Source organism: Odocoileus virginianus, chromosome 21, assembly GCF_023699985.2.
Source record: "Odocoileus virginianus isolate 20LAN1187 ecotype Illinois chromosome 21, Ovbor_1.2, whole genome shotgun sequence".
NCBI classification, from domain to species: Eukaryota; Metazoa; Chordata; class Mammalia; order Artiodactyla; family Cervidae; genus Odocoileus; species Odocoileus virginianus.
The window spans coordinates 28,565,532-28,587,391 of record NC_069694.1 but is presented as its reverse complement, the minus strand read 5'-3'; the positions used below and the strand labels follow the sequence as shown (position 1 = coordinate 28,587,391).

Here is a 21,860-nt window from a genome sequence, read left to right as displayed (position 1 = left end):
GCTGAAGCTGAAACTCCAATACTTTGGCCACCTGATGCGAAGAGTTGACTCATTGGAAAAGACCCTGATGCTGGGAGGGATTGGGGGCAGGAGGAGAAGGGGACAACAGAAGATGAGATGGCTGGATGGCATCACTGACTCGATGGACATGAGTTTGAGTAAACTCCAGGAGTTGGTGATGGATAGGCAGGCCTGGTGTACTGCGATTCATGGGGTTGAAAAGTGTTGAACACCACTGAGCGACTGAACTGAACTGAACTGAGCACGTCGGCTGTAGTTTCTTAACACAATTTCATTTTCCTAAAATGTATTTGTCCTGAAAATGATTTACAAAAAGAGCTTACCCAAAGTAATATTTTGTCAGAGAACACACCTTTTCCTAAACTTTGAGCACTTTTATAACCATGAACTAAGGGTCAAAAGATTGTCCTGTGTATTCTTATCTGCTAAAGTTAGTTAGTTGCACAGTCATGTCTGACTCTGTGATCCCATGGACCGTAGCCCACCAGGCTCCTCTGTCCTTGGAATTCTCCAGGCAAGAGTGCTGGAGTGGATTGCCATTTCCTTTATCTGCTAAAAGGGGCACCAAAAAAGTAGTCATTTGCCAGAGGTCACTGCAAAGTTAGCCAGATTGAAAGCAGAATTGAGTTCAAAGCTATATTTACCTGTGCACTATGCAATGAAGTGAGGATTTTTTTATTCAAAGAGAGAGAATGCTTCCTCTCTTGTGATATGGTTCCATCGCTATGGATATGAAATGGTTCCAGGCTTATGGAATAATTCCTTTATTCCTTGTTTAACAGGGCTAAAAGGAAACTTGATAATTTTATGTATTAAAAAAGGTTAAGGACTGAAAGGAAAAGTAGACCCTTGCTGTTTGAATTTTCTGTTAATTTGTATTGTCTTGGGAGAAAGTAAGTAACTTAAATTTATGATGCTTATTGGTTGTTACTCCCTTCTATGAATTGATTGCCTGTCCAAGCAAGGAAATTCCTTCTCCCTTGGCTCTACTGAAACCACTGAAGTCCAGGTGGTGCTCGGTCATCATTTCAGTGGCCACTCCTGATGTGTGAGCAAAGACTGAAATTGTTAAATGTAGGTAATTTACAAGGCATAGTCTATACATTTCTCAGAAATTCTCAGTACATATTCCAAAAGTTCCTGTGTCAAACACATTCAGAGGATCACATTTGGTCCTGCCAATACTATGCAGCACTTAAACCGAAGTGCCTAGCACCTTCTGTAGCACTTTTTAAATATCAGTCTTGCTTTTAGCAAGAGATGGAAACCAAGTATAAAATGTTAATCAGAGCTCAGGAGCTTTCAAGACAACTCTTGGGCTTAAACCTAAATTTATGCAAGAAGGGAATTAGCAGTAATCTACCCTTTGAGAAAGGAGTTTAGGGGTTTTGTTGCGTTGGATATCTAGATTGAGAGAATTCACTCCAATTTTTAAAAATTAATACCTATCAAATAGTTAACACACCAACAGTAACACAGATTATAGGGCTGCCATATTGTTAGCTCTAGCCAGAGCTAAAATTTATCCTTAATCAATCTGATATTCTTTAACTTAAGTTACTATAAAAAAAATTAGAATGACCACTAGTTAAGAATTACTGAATTGACCAAGACCTTTATGAAATTTTTTACTATTTTAATTTTGAATATGTTTTAGGCTATATACTATAAAACACTAAAAAAGCAGTTTTAGTTCTGGTATTAATTTCCAATCTTGTGTCATAAGGATGGTGGAGAAATCCTTTGAGACCAAGTTTAGGAGATTTGTGTCTGTGTCTGACTCATGTATTCATCCATGTAGTCATGGCTGCTGATATAGATCCAGATCCAGATATAGAGACATAGTTGTTGGTGATGTTTTTTGTTTTACTGTCCTATGGTATCTCACTGATCTTCTCATGACTCTTGTTCATAGAACCTGATGCCTATTTTGGGATTATTATTTCTTTGCATCTCTCTGATACCAGTTTCTCAAAGTTCACTTTATCAACCTTACCTCCAAAAGTGCTTGATTTCCTTTTGTGATATAGTCTGGTTATTACTGTTACCCAGGAATTCTCACTTTATCTCAGCTGTGATGAAGTTATAAGTGGCCTATATGGGGAAACAGAGTAATTGCCCAAACACCCAAGAATTATGCCTACTACTCAAAATCATTGGAGTCTAGCTTACACTATTAAAAAGTTAGATTGGTTGAAGATCCTGGGTTTTTAATTACTTAACTGTTTCATATTACTTTTATAGGTTGCATGTGTTAAGACATATTTTAATTGTTATTTAAGATAAAAAACAAAATTAAGAATTACTCTATTTCTGTCTATGCATACTAGGACTCCACTATTGACAATTTTTCTCCTAGTTCTGAGAAAATTGTAAAATTGGGGATTCATGGAATATGGTTTATATACAGTTTTAAAGAAACAAGGAGAAGAAATATGGCAGTGGTTTGTTTTCATTCCAGTGATGAAAATCCCGTTGCCAGAATTCTCAAAGCTCTTTCTAAACATATCTTACTAAGCAATTCAATTTCCATTCTCCAAATATTGTACCAAGCACAGTACCAGGGGCTTGGAAAAGAAAAATGAATAAGACTCAGTTCTTCTCTTCAAGGAGATGAGAATCTAACAAAAGAGAAAACACATAAATAATAAAAGAGCATTTATCTCAGAAAAATTAATGTGTAAGGGAGTATTTCTAGAAAGTTGTATTTGATTATGTATGATCATATTTATAAAATAAAAATGATTTATTTTCAATTTGTTCAAAGCTTTGCTCACATGAGGCCTACATTGGCCTCTCTATTTAAGAATATCATCTACCCTATGCTTTATGCTGCCCTAATTTTTCTCCTATCCAATAACACTTGTTACCTTCTGCCATACAATGTAATTTGGTCCTTTATTTTGCTTGTTTATCATCATCTTCTACTAAAATACAAGCTCCATTGGACAAGGTTTTTAATTTATTTATTGATGCATCCCAAGAACCTAGACAGTACCCGTGTTTTGTAGTGTTCAATGTGTTTATTGAATGATTGAATAAGCTTGTGATTTGGGTTACACAACATATTTATATTGGAGAAGGAAATGGCAACCCACTCCAGTATTCTTGCCTGGAGAATCCCCTGGACAGAAGAGCCTAGAAGGCTACAGTCCATGGGGTTGCAAAGAGTCGGATACAACTGAAGCAACTTAACATGAATGCATGCATTTATTTATATAAATGACTAGCATATATATGAGTATATATGACTAGTTTATGATTTGGATTAGATAATTCATCTGTTATATATTAATTGCCCAGCATTCATCATAAATTCTTATATGATTCTATATTATAAAACTAGTTTGTTTCCTGGTTCAGATTTTCTCAGGAATTAAAAAACTGAGGAAAGCTCTACCAGAAGGATAAAAATGAAATGGATGTATCTTCAGGCAACTAAAGACCAAATTTTTCATGTATTAAATGGAATCAGGATATTATGTTCAAATTCTTGCTAATTTGAATTAGGTAACAATTAATTTTAATGTTAATAGAGCTAGGTATCCATTGCTGCTGATAGTAATAATAATCTTCAGTTCAGTTTAATTCAGTCACTCAGTCGTGTATGATTCTTTGTGACCCCATGAATCTCAGCACACCAGGCCTCCCTGTCCATCACCAACTCCCGGAGTTTACTCAAACTCATATCCATCGAGTCGGTGATGCCATCCAGCCATCTCATCTTCTGTTGTCCCCTTCTCCTCCTGCTCCCAATCCCTCCCAGCATCAGGGTCTTTTCCAATGAGTCAACTCTTCGCATGAGGTGATCTTATGAAGTAATTAATCAGTTGGTAGTTGTGACTCTTCAGGAAGAGTTTAAGATTTCCACTAAACTATTGTATCTTTAAGTTTCTTTTTTTTATATAAGAAATTAGGATTATTGAATTTTAGAGTTACTACATAACCTGGATAATTTGTAACTTAGCTAAATTTTTCAGAAGTCAAGTGTCTAAATTTTATATCACGTTGCTCTTTATATATATCACCAATCTGAAGAAGCTTTATGTTTTCCCGAATCATCCTGTTTTTGTTTTATTTTGATTTTATTAGAATGAGACAAAGAAATGTATTTTTAGGAACTTTTGGAACATGTTAGTAGATGCAGCCTATAAATAAATTGTTTAACAATTTTGGCAATTGAAAGAAATATAAAAAGCATGTTGGTCTATGTGAGATATCATATATGTTGTAAGAAAAAAACTAGAAAATAATGAAAATATTCCACCTTTAAAGATAATGTAATAATCAAAGACTTTAAAAATAGTTATTCATACTGAGAAAATAATTTTTGAGATAATATAAAAGTGTTCTAAGTGCATGAGGATAGGATGTTAAATTGAAAATTTAACATTTGAACTGTTCCTTTTTATATAGTGTTTTGATATGTCTATACATTGAAAAATGATCACCATGATAAATCTGGTTACCATCTGTCACCATACAAAGATTTTACAATATAATTGGCTGTACATTTCATCCTCATGACTCATTTATTTTGTAACTAGAGGTTTGTACCTCTTAATCTCCCTTGCCCATTTCATGCATCTCCTCTCCCCATCCCTCACCCACCCCCCCACCCCCCTGCCAGCAACCACCTGTTTGTTCTCTGTAGTTATGTTTGTCCATTTGTTTTGTTTTTTTAGATTACACATATAAGTGAAATTCTATGGTATTTATCTTTGGGTTTGTCATCTTTGAATCAAGATTCTATGTAGAAGATAGTAGGTTGTTTGGTTCTGGTCAAGGTAGGGTGTTGTGGATTTATTATTTAACTTGGGTCAACTTGTTTTCGTTTTTTAAAAAGAAAATTATTTAAATACAACTCTTGATAAGGGAGTTAGAATGACCAAATACAGAATTACTATGGGGACTGTCAAATGTTAATGTGCCTAAGAATCTGCTCTGGAGCTTGTCTCAAATGCAGATCCCTAGGCAGGCATTGCTAAGGATGTGTGAAATGAGGCCTAGCTTCCTAACAGGTTCCCCAAGTGAGTCAGAGGATATACTGAGAAATATGGCTTCAGTTACAAAATAATCATAAGCCTGAGATCAATGACATGAACTTATATTGATTTTGTCTAGTTTAAGTGATAGAATCCAAATTCTCAATATTTAGTATACATACTAAATATATACATATAATTTATAAATAAATAGGCCTATATGTTGATTGGCATATTTCATTTATTAAATGGTTATTTAATTATTTTTATATCTGAAGTAGTAGATAGAGCATAGGAGTCTGAGAGAACTTGATTCAAATCTTGGTTTTGTTGCTTAATTAAGTAAGCAATTTGGGGAAAATTACTTAATCTCTCTGATCCTTTCCTGTTTTGTATGATAATAGTGCCTAAATCCTTGATGAGAATAAAAGAATTAGTGGATGGAAAGTAACTTAGTGTCCAAAGTGGTAAAATCCAAGAAGACATTCAACTGGGCTATGATAATTCTGCTTTATAAAGTGTTTCATTGAATACCCCTAGTCTAGTTGAGTAATTAAGCCTTTTTTTTTTGCATTTTTGAGAACTATTTTGCATTTTTTTAGCTTTATTGAGATATAATTGACAAAATTGTAAGATTTTTAAAGTACATGCTGTGAGCAATTTGATATACATATATATTTTGAAAAGATGCCCCCATCTGGTTAATTAAGACATCCTTCACTCACATATTTATCTATTTTTGTGTGTGTGAGAACATTTAAGTTCCACACTCTTAGAAAATTTTAATTTTATAATGTTATCAGCTATTGTCACAGTGTTTTACATTAGGTCCTCAGATCTTATTTATCTTATAGCTGGCAGTCCGTACTATTTACCAACCTCTCCCTGGTGGCACAGATGGTAAAGAATTCGCCTGCAATGTAGAAGACCTGGGTTCAATCCCTGGGTTGGGAAGATCCCCTGGAGAAGGCAACGGCTACCCACTCCAGTATTCTTGCCTGGAAAAATCCCATGGACAGACGAGCCTGGCAGGCTATCCATGGGGTCACAAAGAGAAAAATCCCATGGACAGAGAAGCCTGGCAGGCTATCCATGGGGTCACAGGGTCATACATGACTGAGTGACTCATTGTCACTTTCCCTATTTCCCCACTGTACCATAGGATCCAGCGATCCCACTTCTGGATGTTTATCACCAAAGGGAATGGAAACAGGATATCAAAGAGATATCTGTACTCCCACCATTCATGGCAAAGTTATTCACAGTAGCCAAGATATAGAAAGAAATAAGTTTTCTGATAATGGATAAATGGATAAAGAAGATATGGTGTATTTTTCAGCCATGGAAAAGAAGGAAATCTTGGCATTTGCAACAAATGAATGGGCCTTGAAGGCATTATGTTAAGTGAAATAAGCCAGATAGATAAAGACAAAAATACTGCAAGGTATCACTTGTATATGGAATCTGGAAGAAAGAAAAAAATCAGATTCATAGAAACAGACTATATTATGTATTTCAGCTGAGAAACTGCTTTGTGCCATACTTTGCCATTCATACCTATTTGCTCTCAGATCTATTTGCCTTCCCTCCCAAGCTCTGTTCTGCGCAAACGGAGCTAACCCCTGCAAACTGTTTCCCAGAACCCCTTGCTACCTGGCTTCTCCAGACTGTGAGAGACACTAAAGGCAGATTGAAAGATGAGAGAGGGGAGAAAGGGAGCTGACAATTCTTGCAGGGTCTCCTCTGGGCGCCACTGCTGAGACTGCTGGTAGAGCACCTCTTCCCAGTCCCCTGACCCCTGGGTTGATAGCAGCTTCCTACAGGCTGCCTCACGTTTCCCTATGTACTCTCTAATAGACTTTAGTGTATCTAGTATAAATTATTCTGATTTGAGGACTCAGAGGTACATTTACATTTTTAAAGTGACTTTTTAATAGTGATTAAGTTTTCAGCATATAATGTTTTGTCCTATTACAATTTCGAAAACAAATCACTCTTTAAGGCAGAGAAAGTCTATATAGAGACTAAGAATTGAGGAAATTTTATTTTCTTCTTTTCCTCTAAAAGGAAAATAAAAAAAAAAATTGGCACAGTCACTCCAATCCCTAAAATCAAACTTTGGTTTTCCGTCACATGAGATGGTATGTTCTTTGTTTTAAAGTAGAAATAAAAAACTAGATAAAGAATTTTCTAACTTCATATACTATATAATGTTTTAAGCATTTGTAGGGGGAGGTTTAAAAAGATACACAGTTGAATAGATATATCTTGCGTGCTCAGTCACTCAGTTATGTTTGACTCTTTGCATTCCCATGAACTGCGGCCCTCCAGGCTTCTCCATCCATGGGATTTTTCAGGCAAGAATACTAGACTGGATTGCCATTTCCTACCTCAAGGGATCTTCCTGACTCGGGGATCAAATTCATTATGTCTCCTACAATGGCAGGTGAATTCTTTACCACCGAGCTACCTGGGAAGCCCAGATAGATATATCATCATAATGTTAATTAGATTATGCTGATTTTTCAAACTTGTACACTCTGTACAATCCTGGAAGCTTTATATCACTTTCTGGCTGCCAGACTTAGCTTACGGATTGTGTATTGAACTCCAGCCAAGACTGTTATCTACTGAGTTGTCTTACATTGTGGCATCCAAACATTCACAGTTTGATCCTTGTGTTGTTGCTGTTTAGTCACTAAGTCATGTCTGACCCTTTGCAACCCCATGGACTGCAACACGCCAGCCTTCCTTGTCCTTCACTATCTCCTGGAGTTTGCTCCAACTCATGTCAATTGAGTCAGTGATGCCATCCAACCATCTTATCCTCTGCTCTCCCCTTCTCTTGTCCTGAATCTTTCCCAGCATCAGGGTCTTTTCCAATGAGCTGGCTTGCTGTATCAGGTGGCCAAAGGATTGGAGCTTTAGCTTCAGCATCAGTCCTTCCAATGACTATCTGGATTGATTTGCTTTAGAATTGACTAGTTTGATCTCCCTGCTGTCCAAGGGACTCTCGAGTCTTCTCCAGCACCGCAATTTGAAAGCATCAATTCTTCAGCATTCAGCCTTTAGGGTCCAACTTGCATTAGCCCAGTTTTAACTGAAATTGCTACTATCCAGATTTGAGATGAAATTTCCAATATTTTAGAACATTTGGAAAGCAACCCAACACATTCAAGAAGGAAAGTAAACATACTTCCCATAAACTTGTCCTGCAAAAAGCAATATAGGTTCCAAACCAAGACTTCTGATGAATTTCTCATAAATTTTCATGTCATAGTTAACTAATATAAAGAAAAAAAACAAAAATAAAATAAGCATTTATACTACCCCGAGAGTTTGAAAACCTATGAATGCATCTAATTTCATAAAGTAGGTATTCTTATTCAGATTTTTAAATGAAGAAATAGTTTAAAGAATTTAGTTAACTTGGTTGTCGCACTTTGTAAAAGGAGTAAAGATATAAACTCAGATCTCTGAAGGAATTCTTGCTTTTTATCACTATATGGTTTCTGGGTATAGTAAATTCCCTTAAGAAAATACTTAAGCGTTGCCTAAGTCAAGGCCATCCACTGTGGTCCTGATGTCACCAGGGTTTTCACTGAAGGCTCTAATAGGTTAGGTTTTCTCTGAGTTCAGACCTCTTGGCACTGCTTCCACTTTTTCCCTTTCTATTTGCTATGAAGTGATAGGACCGGATACCATCATCTTAGTTTTTTTAATATCTAGTTTCAAGCCAGCTTTTTCACTCTCCTCTTTCACCCTTATCAAGAAGTTTTTTAGTTCGTCTTAACTTTCTGCCATCTGCATATCTGAGAATGTTGATATTTCTCCCAGTAATCTTGGTTCCTTCTTGTGATTTATCCAGCCTGGCATTACACATGATGTACTTTGCATGTAAGTTAAATAAGCAAGATGACAATATACAGCCTTGTCATACTCCTTTCCCAATTTTGAACCAGTCTGTGTTCCATGTCAGGTTCTAACTGTTGCTTCTTGACCCACATACAGGTTTCTCAGCATATAGGTAAGGGAGTCTGGTACTCTTATCTCTTTAAGACTTTTCCACAGTCTGTTGTGATCCAGAGTCAAATGTTTTAGCACAGTCAATAAAGCAGAAGAAGATGTTTTTCTGGAATTCTCTTGCTTTTTCTATGATTGAAATGATGCTGGCAATTTAATCTCTGGTTCCTCTGCCTCTTTGAAACCCAGCTTATACATCTGAAAGTTCTTGGTTCATGTACTACTGAGGCCTAGCCTGAAGGATTTCCAGCATAACCATGCTGACATGTGAAATGAGTGCAAATGTACAGTAGTTTGAATGTTCTTTGCCATTGCCCTTTTTTGGGATTGGAATGAAAACTGACCTTTTCCAATCCTGGGGCCACTGCTGAGTGTTCCAAATTTGCTGGCATATTGACTGCAGCACTTTAACAGCATCATCTTTTAGGATTTGAAATAGCTCAGCTGGAATTCTGTCACCTCCACTAGCTTTGTTCTTAGTAATGTTTCCTAAGGCCCACCTGACTTCACACTCTAGGATGTCTGGCTTTAGGTGAGTGAACACGCCATCATGGTTATCTGGGTCATTAAGACCTTTTTTGTACAGTTCTACTGTGTATTCTTGCCCCCTCTTCTTAATCTCTTGTGCTTCTGTTAGGTCTTTGTTGTTTCTGTCCTTTATCATGCCCATCCTTACATGAAATATTCCCTTGATATATCCAGTTTTCTTGAAGAGATGTCTAGTCTTTCCCATTCTATTGTTTCCTTCTATTTCTTTGCATTGTTCATTTAATAAAGTGTTCTTATCCTCCTTGCTATTCTCTGGAACTCTGCGTTCAGTTAAGTATATCTTTCCCTTTCTCCCTTGCCTTTTGCTTCTCTTCTTTCCTCAGCTATTTGTAAAGCCTCCTCAGACAACCACTTTGCCTTCTTGCATTTCTTTTTCTTTGGGATGGTTTTGGTCACTGCCTCCTATACAATGTTGTGAACCTCCATCCATAGTTCTTCAAGCACCCTGTCTACCTGATCGAATCCCATGAATCTGTTCATCACCTTCACTGCATAATCATGAGGGAATTGATTTAGTTCATACCTTAATGGCCTTGTGGTTCCCCCTCCCCTTTCCTCAATTAAGAAGCCCATGATCTGAGCCACAATCAGCTCCAGGTCTTGTTTTTACTATATAGAACTTCTCCATCTTTAGCTGAAAGAACATAATCAGTCTGATTTTGATATTGACCATCTGGGGATGTCCGTGTGTAGAGCTGTCTCTTGGGCTGTTGGAAGAGGGTATTTGCTATGACCCGTGTATTCTCTTTACAAAACTCTGTTAGCCTTTGCCCTGCTTCATTTTGTACTCTAAGGCTAAACTTGCCTGTTATTCCAGGTATCTCTTGACCTCCTGCTTTTGCATTCCTGTCCTCTATGATGAAAAGGACATCTTTTTTTCGGTGTTAGTTCTAGAAGATGTTATAGAACAACACCTCTGAGAATAACAGTAATCCAAAACTAACAACATCAAATGCCAGCAAGACCACAGAGCAACAGGAACTCTCCACTCATTGCCAGAAGAAATGTAAAATGGTACAGCCACATTGAAAGATAATATGTCAGACTCATGCAAAACTAATATTTAAACTTACAAAACTAACGTATAATCCAGGAATCACACTCCTTGATATTTACCCAATTAATTTAAAATTTTTATGTCCACAAAAACTTGTGCATGGATGTTTATAGCAGTTTTGTTCATAATTGTCAAAACTTGGAAGTAACCAAGACACCCTTAAATGCATATCAATAAGTGAAAGAGGCAAATCTGAAAAGATTACATACTATATGATTGCAGCTATATGGCATTCTGATGACAAAACTATGGAGACAATGGAAAGGTCATTGGTTGCTAGAGGAAGTGGGGGAAAGTATAAATAGGTGAAGCGCAGAGGATTTTTAGGGCAGAACTACTCTGTATGATATTATAATTGTGACTACATGTGAAAACCTAGAAAATGGACAACTCCAAGAGTAAACCTTGGTGTAAAATATAGATTCTGGGTGATAATGATGTGTCAATTTAGGTTCATTGATGAAAACAAATGCACCACTCTGGTGGGGTATCAATGGTGGAAGAGACTGTGCCTTTATGGTGACAGTGGATGTGTGGAGACTCTATACTTTCTGCTCAGTTTTGCTGTGAACCTAAAACTACTCTAAAAACTAAATTCTGTTGATTTATAATATATGTATGTATGTTATAACCGTGCAGTGCTAAGTTGCTTCAGTCATATCCGACTATTTGTGACCCCATGAACTGTAGCCCACCAGTCTCCTCTGTCCATGGGATTCTCCAGGCAAGAATACTGGAGTGGGTTGCCATTTCCTTCTCCAGGGGATCTTCCCAACCCAGGGATAGAACTGGTGTCTCTTATACCTGCTGCATTGGCAGGCAGGTTCTTTACCACTAGTGCCACCTAGGAAGATATATATGTGTGTGTGTGTGTGTGTGTGTGTGTGTGTGTGTGTCTGTATACATATACAAACATGCTAGAGAGGCCAAATCAAATGAAAGGAAATATCTGAAGTTCTTATTTTGAAATAGGAAAACAGACCAAATTTATGTTGCATAGGAAGAGAAGGAAATTAACCCTTATGAAAAAATCTGCTTACATAATAACTCTCTATGCTATTTTTACAATCTTTCTGTAAGTATTATATTCAGTTCAGTTGCTCAGTCATGTCCAACTCTTTGCGACCCCATGGGCTACAGCATGCCAGGCTTCCCTGTCCATCACCAACTCCCAAAACTTGCTCAGACTCATATCCATTGATTTGGTGATGCCATCCAACTGTTTCATCCTCTGTCATCCCCTTCTCCTCCTGCCCTCAATCTTTCCCAGCATCAGAGTCTTTTCAAATGAGTCACATCTTCGTATCAGATAGCCAAACTATTGGAGTTTCAGCTTCAGCATCAGACCTTCCAATGAACACTCAGGACTGCTTTCCTTTAGGATGGACTGGTTTGATCTCCCTGAAGTCCAAGGGACTCTCAAGAGTCTTTAATACCTCAGTTCAAAAGCATCAATTCGGCCCTCAGCTTTCTTTATAGTCCAACTCTCACATCTATACGTGAATACTGGAAAAACAGCTTTGACTAGACCGACCTTTGTCAGCAAAGTAATGTCTCTGCTTTTTAATATGCTGTCTAGATTGGTCATAGCTTTTTTCCCAAGGAGCAAGCGTCTTTTAATTTCATGGCAGTGGTCACCATCTGCAGTGATTTTGGAGCCCAAGAAATAAAGTCTGTCACTGTTTCCATTGTTTCCCCATCTATTTGCCATGAAGTGATGGGACTGGATCCCATGATCTTCATTTTTAGAATGTTGAGTTTTAAGCCAGCATTTTCACTCTCCTCTTTCACTTTCATCAAGAGGCTCTTTGGTTCCTCTTTGCTTTCTGCCGTAAGGATGGTTTCATTTGTGTATCTGAGGTTATTAATATTTCTCCCAGCAGTCTTGATGCCAGTCTAGTATTAGCTCAAAATAAAAAGTTTTCAAAAATCTGCATGCTAGGTAATGCATGTAGTAAGTCTATGGTATAAATATTATTCCCATTTACAAAGAGAGTCATGGAGGCCCAGCCGGTTGCTTAACACACCTGAGGCCTACTGGTAAATGGCTGGGCCAGAACTGCAGCTATGATGTCTGCTGCGGAAGCCACTGTTCTCTCCCCTAGACTACACCATGTTCTTAGAGCAGCATCATAGACACTCCACTGAAAACTGTGGGAGCCTGGGAAAGAGGTAATGGAGTTTCTATTTTTATGTTTATGTCTCTTTTTTTTTCCTTCATTCAGATAGCTGATCAATAGAAAAAGAAAACGTTCTCAAAGTGTTCATAGAATTTCATGCTCTATTGAGCAGACATCATGAAAATATGGGCCCAGTACCTTGAATCCCAGAAAGCCACATATCATGGGCATTTTATGTGAGTGGGAATCAAGTTGTTGCCTAAAGATAAAACTTCCCTGGTGGCTCAATCAGTAAAGAAACTGCCTGCAATGCAGGAGTCTTGGGTTCAATCCCTGGATCAGGAAGATGCCCTGGAGAAAGGAATGGCAGCACAATCCGGTATTCTTGCCTGGAGAATTCCGTGTACAGGGGAGCCTGGCAGGCTACAGTCCATGCTATCACAAAGCATCAGACATGACTGAGCAACTAACACTTTCACTTTCTAAAGATAAAACAGATTTATGTATCTTTTCAGAAACATTGAGCCCAAAGATACATATGTAAAAGATATGAAAATCTTCCATTTATTTTATCTACAAAGCAAAAATATCTACTTTCATCTTCAACATTTCTTAACCTACTTATGCAGAATTAGAGTATACATTAGTTACATCCTCTTTATTAATATGTATCCAATTTGAAGTGTCTTTATGACAACCATTAACTATGAATACTCCTCCTTTAGTATCTCAAATGTTACCTTTGACCCAATCCAGTAACTTTCCCCCTGTTATCCCTAAACTAAATCTGTCAAACTTTAACAAATTCATTCAAATACTATTCCGTGAACCCTACTGAGGGCCAAGCATGGTATGTTTCATACTTCTTAAAATAACCACCAAGCTACTTCCTGTATCTAACAGTTTGAATGATAGCAAGCCCTCTCCAAATTTTTAGATGGTTGATAATAAAGTAGATACAAGAAAAGGATTCAACAGAAGAGGCCCTTCCAAGATTTGTAAATGTTAAAAGGATTGGCAGTTGAGTATTTCAAGAAATCTTCATTTCAGTGGAAAATCCATAATAGAAGAATTATGTATCTTTGGAGGCACAATGAGTTACTCGAATGCTCCAGTGATTGAAGAGTATGCTTGCTTGTGTGGAGGAAGGTCCCTGGGGAAATTCTGGAGCCTGTTTCAACATTTGGTATAAAAGCCAGCAGTGCCTTCCATGAAGTGGGTGTTCAATAATCAGAGTCAGAATCTTACAGATAAAAAGGACCTTTGAGATCAAAGTAACTAATTATGATTGACATTATTCCCTCCTGAAAACACACTGAGAGCATATATTAGCAAAGTGAATTTTCACACATTTTTACTATCGGAGTAAAATCTGCTTTGGGGCACAGAGCAGTGGTTTTCAGGATATTCCTGTAATTCAAAAAAAATAAAGCCTCATCATTTCATGGTCCATTAACTGGAATCTATTTTGCACAAGTCTAACATCACTTTCTACAACTTTAGGTAATGCATACAGATAAGTTATATCACAGAAGATACTTGACTTTTTAATCTATGAATCTCCATCTCCCTGAAATCACTGTTAAAATCTTTTATTTCACTAATCAGAGATACTTGAATTTAATGTTCTTCACCAAAAAGACTTATATTGTACCAAAATAGACCTAACATATTGTTCTAACTCAACCATAAAACAAGATCAGATAATGAGGTATAGATCTCTGCTGGCTTGTGTGAGTCACGTATTTTCCAGTAAATGGAAAATCAAGAGCATTTCTGAAGAGATGCAGACGGGAAAGGACACAACTTCATTATAAAAGCCCTAAGCTCAAAGACTATATGTGAAATGTCACAAAATTCATTTGCTATAATATTTCAGTTATTATTTTAGTAGCACAAAGACAGCTAATTTCATCTCATAGTTTCATGTCATGCTGGAAAGAATGCATACTAATCAGATAAAATTCAGCAGCCAGGAGTTTGGAGCCAGTTACCACTGACTCCTTAGAGGATGTAGTGACTAAGGAGACACCATTGCCCCCACCCACAAATTGATGACATTTGAGTGCCTGTAAATGACAAATACTTGTGTGAACAAGTTTAAACAGAAGGTGCTTAAAGTAATTACACTTTAGGCTGCTAATTTTTAAAAAATTTTTGTTTGCTTAACTATGTTCTGGGCTCCAGCTTCCAATTAGTAGTTGATCTGAGTATTTCATTTATCATCTCTCTCAAACTGGGTCTGTTTTAAGTGTTTTTAATGTGAACTCATTTACACCTCCCAAATATCCCCCTAAGAATGGCTAAGAAATGACAGAGAAGAATTTGAACCCAAGAAGTCTTGCTCTGGAGTCCATGCACTTACCCGTTACGTTATGCCAACTCTTTCAAACACTTTGCCTATTATGGATGCAACTATAGAATGCCTTGGAGAAGGAAATGGCAACCCACTCCAGTATTCTTGCCTGGAGGATCCCATGTACATAGGAGCCTGGAGGGATCCAGTCCATGGGGTTGCAAGAGTCAGATACGACTTAGTGACTAAACCGCTACCACCTTAAGTGGTCTTCCCCGGTGGCTCAGACTGCAAAGAATCTGCCTGCAATGTGGGAGACCCAGGTTTGATCCCTGGGTCAGGAAGATCCCCTGGAGAACGGAATGGCAACACAATCCAGTATTCTTGCCTGGAGAATTTCATGGACAGAGGAACCTGGTGGACTACAGTCCATGGAGTTGCAAAGAATCAGACACGACTGAGTGACTAACACACATAAAATGCCTACTAATCAGGGATAAAATTCACCAGCCAGGAGTTTAGAGCCAGTTACCACTGACTTAAGGAGCTCCACTGACTCATTAGAGGATGAAGTGTCTAAATGACATTCCAGTGCCTATAGAAGACAAATGTTTGTGTGAAAGAGCTGATACAGTTTATAAAGTTTATAATAATTTATACAGTTTATAATATATCACTTCTGTACTCACTGAGTGTCAGGTGCTATGCTGAGTTCTTTATGTGATTAATGACTTTTTATTCCCCTATCAACCCTATGGGATAAGACTACATGTAACTGATGAGGAAGTGAACCCAGAGAATCATGGTCCTTTGTTGATCATCATACTGCCAAGGAGTGACAGAAATGAGACCTATCCCAGGTCTGGCAGTGGCCAAAGTCCACAGTGCAACTAACAAGTTCTGCTGGTCATCTTTAAGAAAGGGGCCAAGGAATCCCTTGAGGAAATATCGACAGGAAAAATGCCAAAATTTTAGGCTAATTGTGCTTTTACAATACTTTCTGTATAAATCTTGACAATGAAGTAATTCTAGAGCAGGAAGGACTTTGATAACATCTAAGCCCCAGCCCCCTCCTTTTATTGATGAGGGCCTGAGATTCAAGAACTCTTGCAAAGTCACAGAGCTACAAAGCCAGAACCACTGCCAACTTAAGTTTTCTTCCAGAACTCCATGGCACTTTTTGATAGCAGTATATCCCCAGTCATACAGCAATTTGGATTATAAGTGGAAACATCTATATCTCATTCCAAACTATTACTTTTGTTATCTGTGTGGAGCTCAGTAAACCTTCCTTTGCTGAAATTGTCCTTTGGGGCTGTATTACGATAGCTTAGAGCTCACTTATTCACGCTTGCTGAAACATTTTCAATGACTGGATGAAAATATTTATGTTTACAGTGTTTCCTGATTTTTACTGTATCCTTTGGGTTGAAACAAAATTCACTTGTCGTCCTGTTTGTCTTTAAAGATACTGTTTTATTGAAGGGAAAAAAAAAGATGTACTTCTTTAATGCCTATAAATCCTCCAAGCTTTTGTTTTTGATTATTACTGTAACAAAAGAAAGACAAGAGCTTTTAACCTGAGACAATTACCTTTTTTCCTCCTATTCATTGTGTGACCCAAGTTCATTTCTGTGCCAATTCCCTGAATACCTCTGAAGTCTCTCCTTCCTGCTTATATCCTTTGTGAGTCTGAGGTTGTCGCCTCCTTGTTCCCAGTCATTTCTGGGCCCTCTGCCATGTTCTTCCTTACCTTGACCCGGTGTTCTTGCCTAGGTGGAGAGAGTGGATATGGGGAGCAGCCTGCTCCTTTTCTCAGCGTGGAGATTTCTCAAATCCTTCAGCAGTAAACAGAGATAGAGACAGCAATGATGGAAACGCTATGGCTGTTGTAAAAAGAGACAGAATCCTCCCAGGTCAACTGCCTGACCACTTAGCTGATTTTCTTAAGATTTAAGAATATACACCAGTGCTCCCTTCGTGGAGATTTGGTTTATTGTGAGTGAAACAATGGAGTTTATATTTCTAGATTGAAGAAGTTATAGTCTGAACCCAGGTGTTTTATCACCATTTAAATCCCCCAGATGTCAAAATGACATATAACTGGAGGTGGGTGGGAAGGTGAGGTTGGGAAAAGCGGTCAGTGGATAAAGAGGACCGATTTCCTCAGGGCAAAGGGCTCAGTTATTAAGACCTCCAGAAGTTTTCTGGACAGAAAAGAGAGAAAATGAAGGAGGGGTTGCTCAAGAGAAAGGAGGTGGGGTGAGGGTAGAGGGCACCACATCGCTTGTCCGCAGTCACTTAGTCATGTCCCACTCTTTGTGACCCCAGGGACTGTAACCCACCAGGCTCCTCTGTCCATGGAATTTTCCAGGCTAGAATACTGGAGTGGGTTGCCATCTCCTCCTCCAGGGAATTATTCTGTCCCAGGGTTCGAACCTGCATCTCTTGCATCTCCTGCATTGGCAGGTGGGTTCTTCACCACTGCGCCACCTAGGAAGCCATCACATCACTGCTCAAGGCTAATGTGGTCCTACCTGCTTCTGTGCCTGGAGACTACCTGGGGAGCTCTCTGGTCCCCTCAGTGTCTCCCAGAGGTGGCCAGTCTCAGAGAGAGGGTGCTTCTCTTCTGGGCCCCTTACAGCACCAGTGGAAAAGGAGTTGGAGGGCATGGAGGGTCTCTTCCCTTTGTTATTTCATAAGTGAACTTGGATTTGGATGACACTGTCTTCAGTACATCTCTGACTGCCTAAAGTGGGATAGGCGGGGCCATCAGTCAGATGGCATTTGTCATTGTCACCAGTTACCAGCACAGTGCCTCACAAGAGGAGCCTCCTGTTCCCGCTGGAGAGGTGTCCCCGTTTAGGAAATGTGAACTGAAGTAACCTCGCATGATAAAGTTCTCACATAAAACAGATATTTGATCCTTTTCTCCTTTTGAAAACTTCAGGGAATTTTTTTTCTCCTTCTTCACATATTCTTATCTATTACTAAGTAAGTGAGACTTTTGAAATGTCATTGTCAGCATTTTCAGGCTATGATTTTCCTGTCTGATTAACAAAGCCCTCTTGTACTTTCTCTCCCTGCTTTCAGAAAGGTGAGTGCACTTGATTTATTCTTGATGTTCACATGGAGCTTGCAGTCTCAGCCTCCTACTGCTGACTTTCTGAACTTGACCTTGGGATGGTCCAGAAACTACATGTATCTATTTAGATAAGGTAGTGATAAGTACCTTTATGTTGTGTTGGTCTTATTGAGCACATTCATATACAAGCTGGATAATTTCTCCTACATTCTTTATTTTATTTTATTATTTTTTTCATTTATTTTTATTAGTTGGAGGCTAATTACTTTACAATATTGTAGTGGTTTTTGTCATACATTGACATGAATCAGCCATGAAATTACATGTATTCCCCATCCAAAAAGCAATTCTTCTTCACCCTTCAGAATTGACATACATTGACATTCACCAAATGGTTTTCTTGCTTTAGTTTGGAGCTAAAACAATGGCAAGGACTAGCCAGCAACTGAAAATTTCAACTAAAGCTAATGTATGGAATACTTATGGAGAAGGAAATGGCAACCCACTCCAGTATTCTTGCCTGGAGAATTCCATGGAAGAGGAGCCTGGTAGGCTACAGTCCATGCGGTCACACAGAGTCAGACACGACTGAGTGACTAACACACACATGGAATAATTTACAATAACAATAGCTCACTTCCTTGAGCACTTACTATTCAAAGTCAGTGAAATAACGTTTTACATTTATTATCCCAGTTAATCCTCACAACACCATGAGGTGGGTAGCCCATTTTACAAGTGAAAAACTCATGGACTATTTTTGGTTCATAATAGTCTCACAAGTAATATGTGAGGGAATAAGATTCAAATTTAAAACTGATTCCAAAGCTTTTTTACTGCCTAACACTTGATTCTACCTCAAGTAGAATGTAGTTAAATAATATTTTAGGATTATAAAAAGGCAATTCAGTCGTTAAATGTGTCCTTTCTTCACACAGCAATACTTCCTTTCAGAGGAGAAAAATTAAAATGCAAATTGGCAAGATTTCCCAATTTGTTGAACGTGAGTCTCCGATTAGAGAACTATACAAAATCATGTTGAAAGTTCAGTCTCTTCTTGGTATTATGTAGATATTCCAGAGCAGCATCAAGAGCCATGGGAACTAAAGATTTTTCCACTGACAAAATATTTCCTGTTTCTGTCCAGCTTGATTTAGCCCGTATAGAAAATGCCAAAGCTGAAGGAAAGGCACTTGCCCCTGTTAGACCCACTTTTTTCTTTGCTTTCTTCCCCCTCTACTTCTAAGAAACACCTCTGTGTGTGTCTCGTGAGAGTGAGTGTGGGTGTACCACTGGGATGGGATGAGAGAGGGCAAGCAGGTCATCAGCGTCTACCTTGTACTGAGCACTGTCTTTATCACATGTGCATGCTAAGTTGCTTCAGTTGTGTTTGACTCTCTGTGACCTAATGGACTGTAGCCCACGAGGCTCCTCTGTCACTGGGATTCTCCAGGCAAGAATAGTGGAGTGTGTTACCATGCCCTCCTCCAGGGGATCTTCCCAGCCCAGGGATCGAACCTCCGTCTCTTATGTGTTCTTCATTGGCAGGCAGGGTCTTTATCACTAGTGCCACCTGGAAAGCCCTACATCTTCTCACTTAAACTTTGCATCAACCCCATGAGCTAAGTGATGTTGTTCCTATTTTATAGCTGAAGAAACCCAGTCTCAGAGCAGTCTAATAGCTTCTAAGTGTCAGCACTGTAAATCAAACCTAGGGTTAATCTGATGCTGATCAAATAAATAAGTAAATACAAAATGTGGTTTATGACATATAATTTTAGATCAGTAATTACACAAGATTTTCAGAATGCAGGATCTATAATATCAGGCAAGATGTCATAGACTTTTATTATCTAACATAAGGAGGCCATAATTAATTTTTATACAATTCATTACCTGGTTTTCTAATGCAATGCTTTACTATTAAGTCTCTGGAGAACCTTGTTTAAGCTTTAATTAAGCACTTTACTTGAAACATGAGTATAAGACTTTAAGCTTGGCACAGAATATTACAAATTGAAATACCACTCAGTATGTCATTATAAACTAGGCTGTTTGTTTTGGGGTGATGTTGATATTTATAAACCACTTGCTGATAAAAAGAAACACTGTTTTATGTGACAACATTGAAATATGTGCAATCGAGATTTCTGCTCTTATTGTCTATTTCCAGTAAATGAAAGGCTCTGTTCATTCATACAGGGCTTGATAGTTGTGGGAAAAAATCATTCCCATCCAAGTCTCAAGCACACAGCGACAGAATAATTGCCAGTTTCCAGAACAAAAGAGCACTTTGAAACGATCTGTTTGAAAGTGGACTTGCTATACCAAGATTTCCTACTGGACAAATTTCTTGACAAGACAAAGCCTCCAGAGGAGATAGAAAGTATGTATTTTGTGTTAATACATCATTCCAAAATTTGTCATTAGGCCTTTAAAAGTAACAAAAGCTGATTTTTCTATCGTTGTTTTTTTGCTATATCTGTCTGTTATAATAGGAAGCAATTTTTCTGTTGCTGGGGTTATTTCTTTTGAGTTCTCCTCAGCTATATTATACACAAATATGAAAATAAATGTGGCAAGACAGAAAGGCTCAGGCCTGAAGGTACGAAGACAGTTATAATCCTAGATCTTTGTGAAATTTCAAATCAAAGACATTCTGTTTCCTTAGGGATCAACTCAGACGTCCTCCTTCCCCAGTTACAAGTAAAGAAGAAACCAAAAAAAGGGTCTTCATAGGTAGGAAGAAAAGTTAGGTATTATTTACTCTTTTTTTTCCCCAAACATATTAAATGATCTGTCTAAGGTCCTAGAGTTATGAAAGAGTTAAAAAAATTTTTACCTGATTTCAGTATCCTTACATTTTCCCCATTAAATTATCCTCTCTCTCTTAAGATTTTAGTATATGAGAGGTTTAAATTGTGCTTCTTTTTAACCATGGACTAGATTTTTTGTAAATCTAGAAATTTTAGAGCTGGAATAATTTGTGTTGTAAATTTGAGATGGAAAGAAACCAGTGAAGCTGTGTTAGATATTGGATACTCATTTCTGCGTCAAGGACAGAACTGAAAAAATATTAATGCTGAAACTTTGCTTCTTCAATAATTGGGCAAAGGTACTTGTGGTATGTCCATATTTGTTTTTCCAACCTAATTTGAGTTTCTTCCATTCTATAACTAGACTTCCCTGGTGGCTCAGATGATACAAGCGTCTGCCTACAATGCGGGAAACCCAGGCTCGATCCCTGGATCAGGGAGATCCCCCTGGAGAAGGAAATGGCAACCCACTCCAGTATTCTTGCCTGGAAAATCCCATGGACCGAGGGAGGAGCCTGGTTGGCTACAATCCATGGGGTCGCAAAGACCGGGACATGACTGAGAAACTTCACTTCACTTCATTCTATAACTAGAGAATTTGGCTGGTTAGTTTGACTGCTCACTGCAATGCAAAGAAATGGACTTTGGGAATTACACAAGACTAGGAGGGATATTTTCATGGAAAATAGATGGGGAAGCAGTGGAAGCAGTGTCAGACTTTATTTTTCTGGGCTCCAAAATCACTGCAGGTAGTGATTGCAGCCATGAAATTAAAAGACTCTTACGCCTTGGAAGGAAAGTTATGACCAACCTACATAGCATATTAAAAAGCAGAGACATTACTTTGTCAACAAAGGTCCGTCTGGTCAAGGCTATGGTTTTTCCAGTGGTCATGTATGGATCTGAGA

At 38.2% G+C, this 21,860-nt stretch overlaps 1 long non-coding RNA gene across 1 annotated transcript; it reads left to right on the top strand.

Moving 5' to 3' along the window:
• The first annotated feature begins 812 nt into the window (after positions 1-812).
• Positions 813-20,522, top strand: LOC110128576 (uncharacterized). Its single transcript, XR_002311218.2, has 2 exons — positions 813-914; positions 20,339-20,522. It is a non-coding gene; the product is annotated as an uncharacterized lncRNA (long non-coding RNA).
• The last annotated feature ends 1,338 nt before the right edge of the window (positions 20,523-21,860 follow it).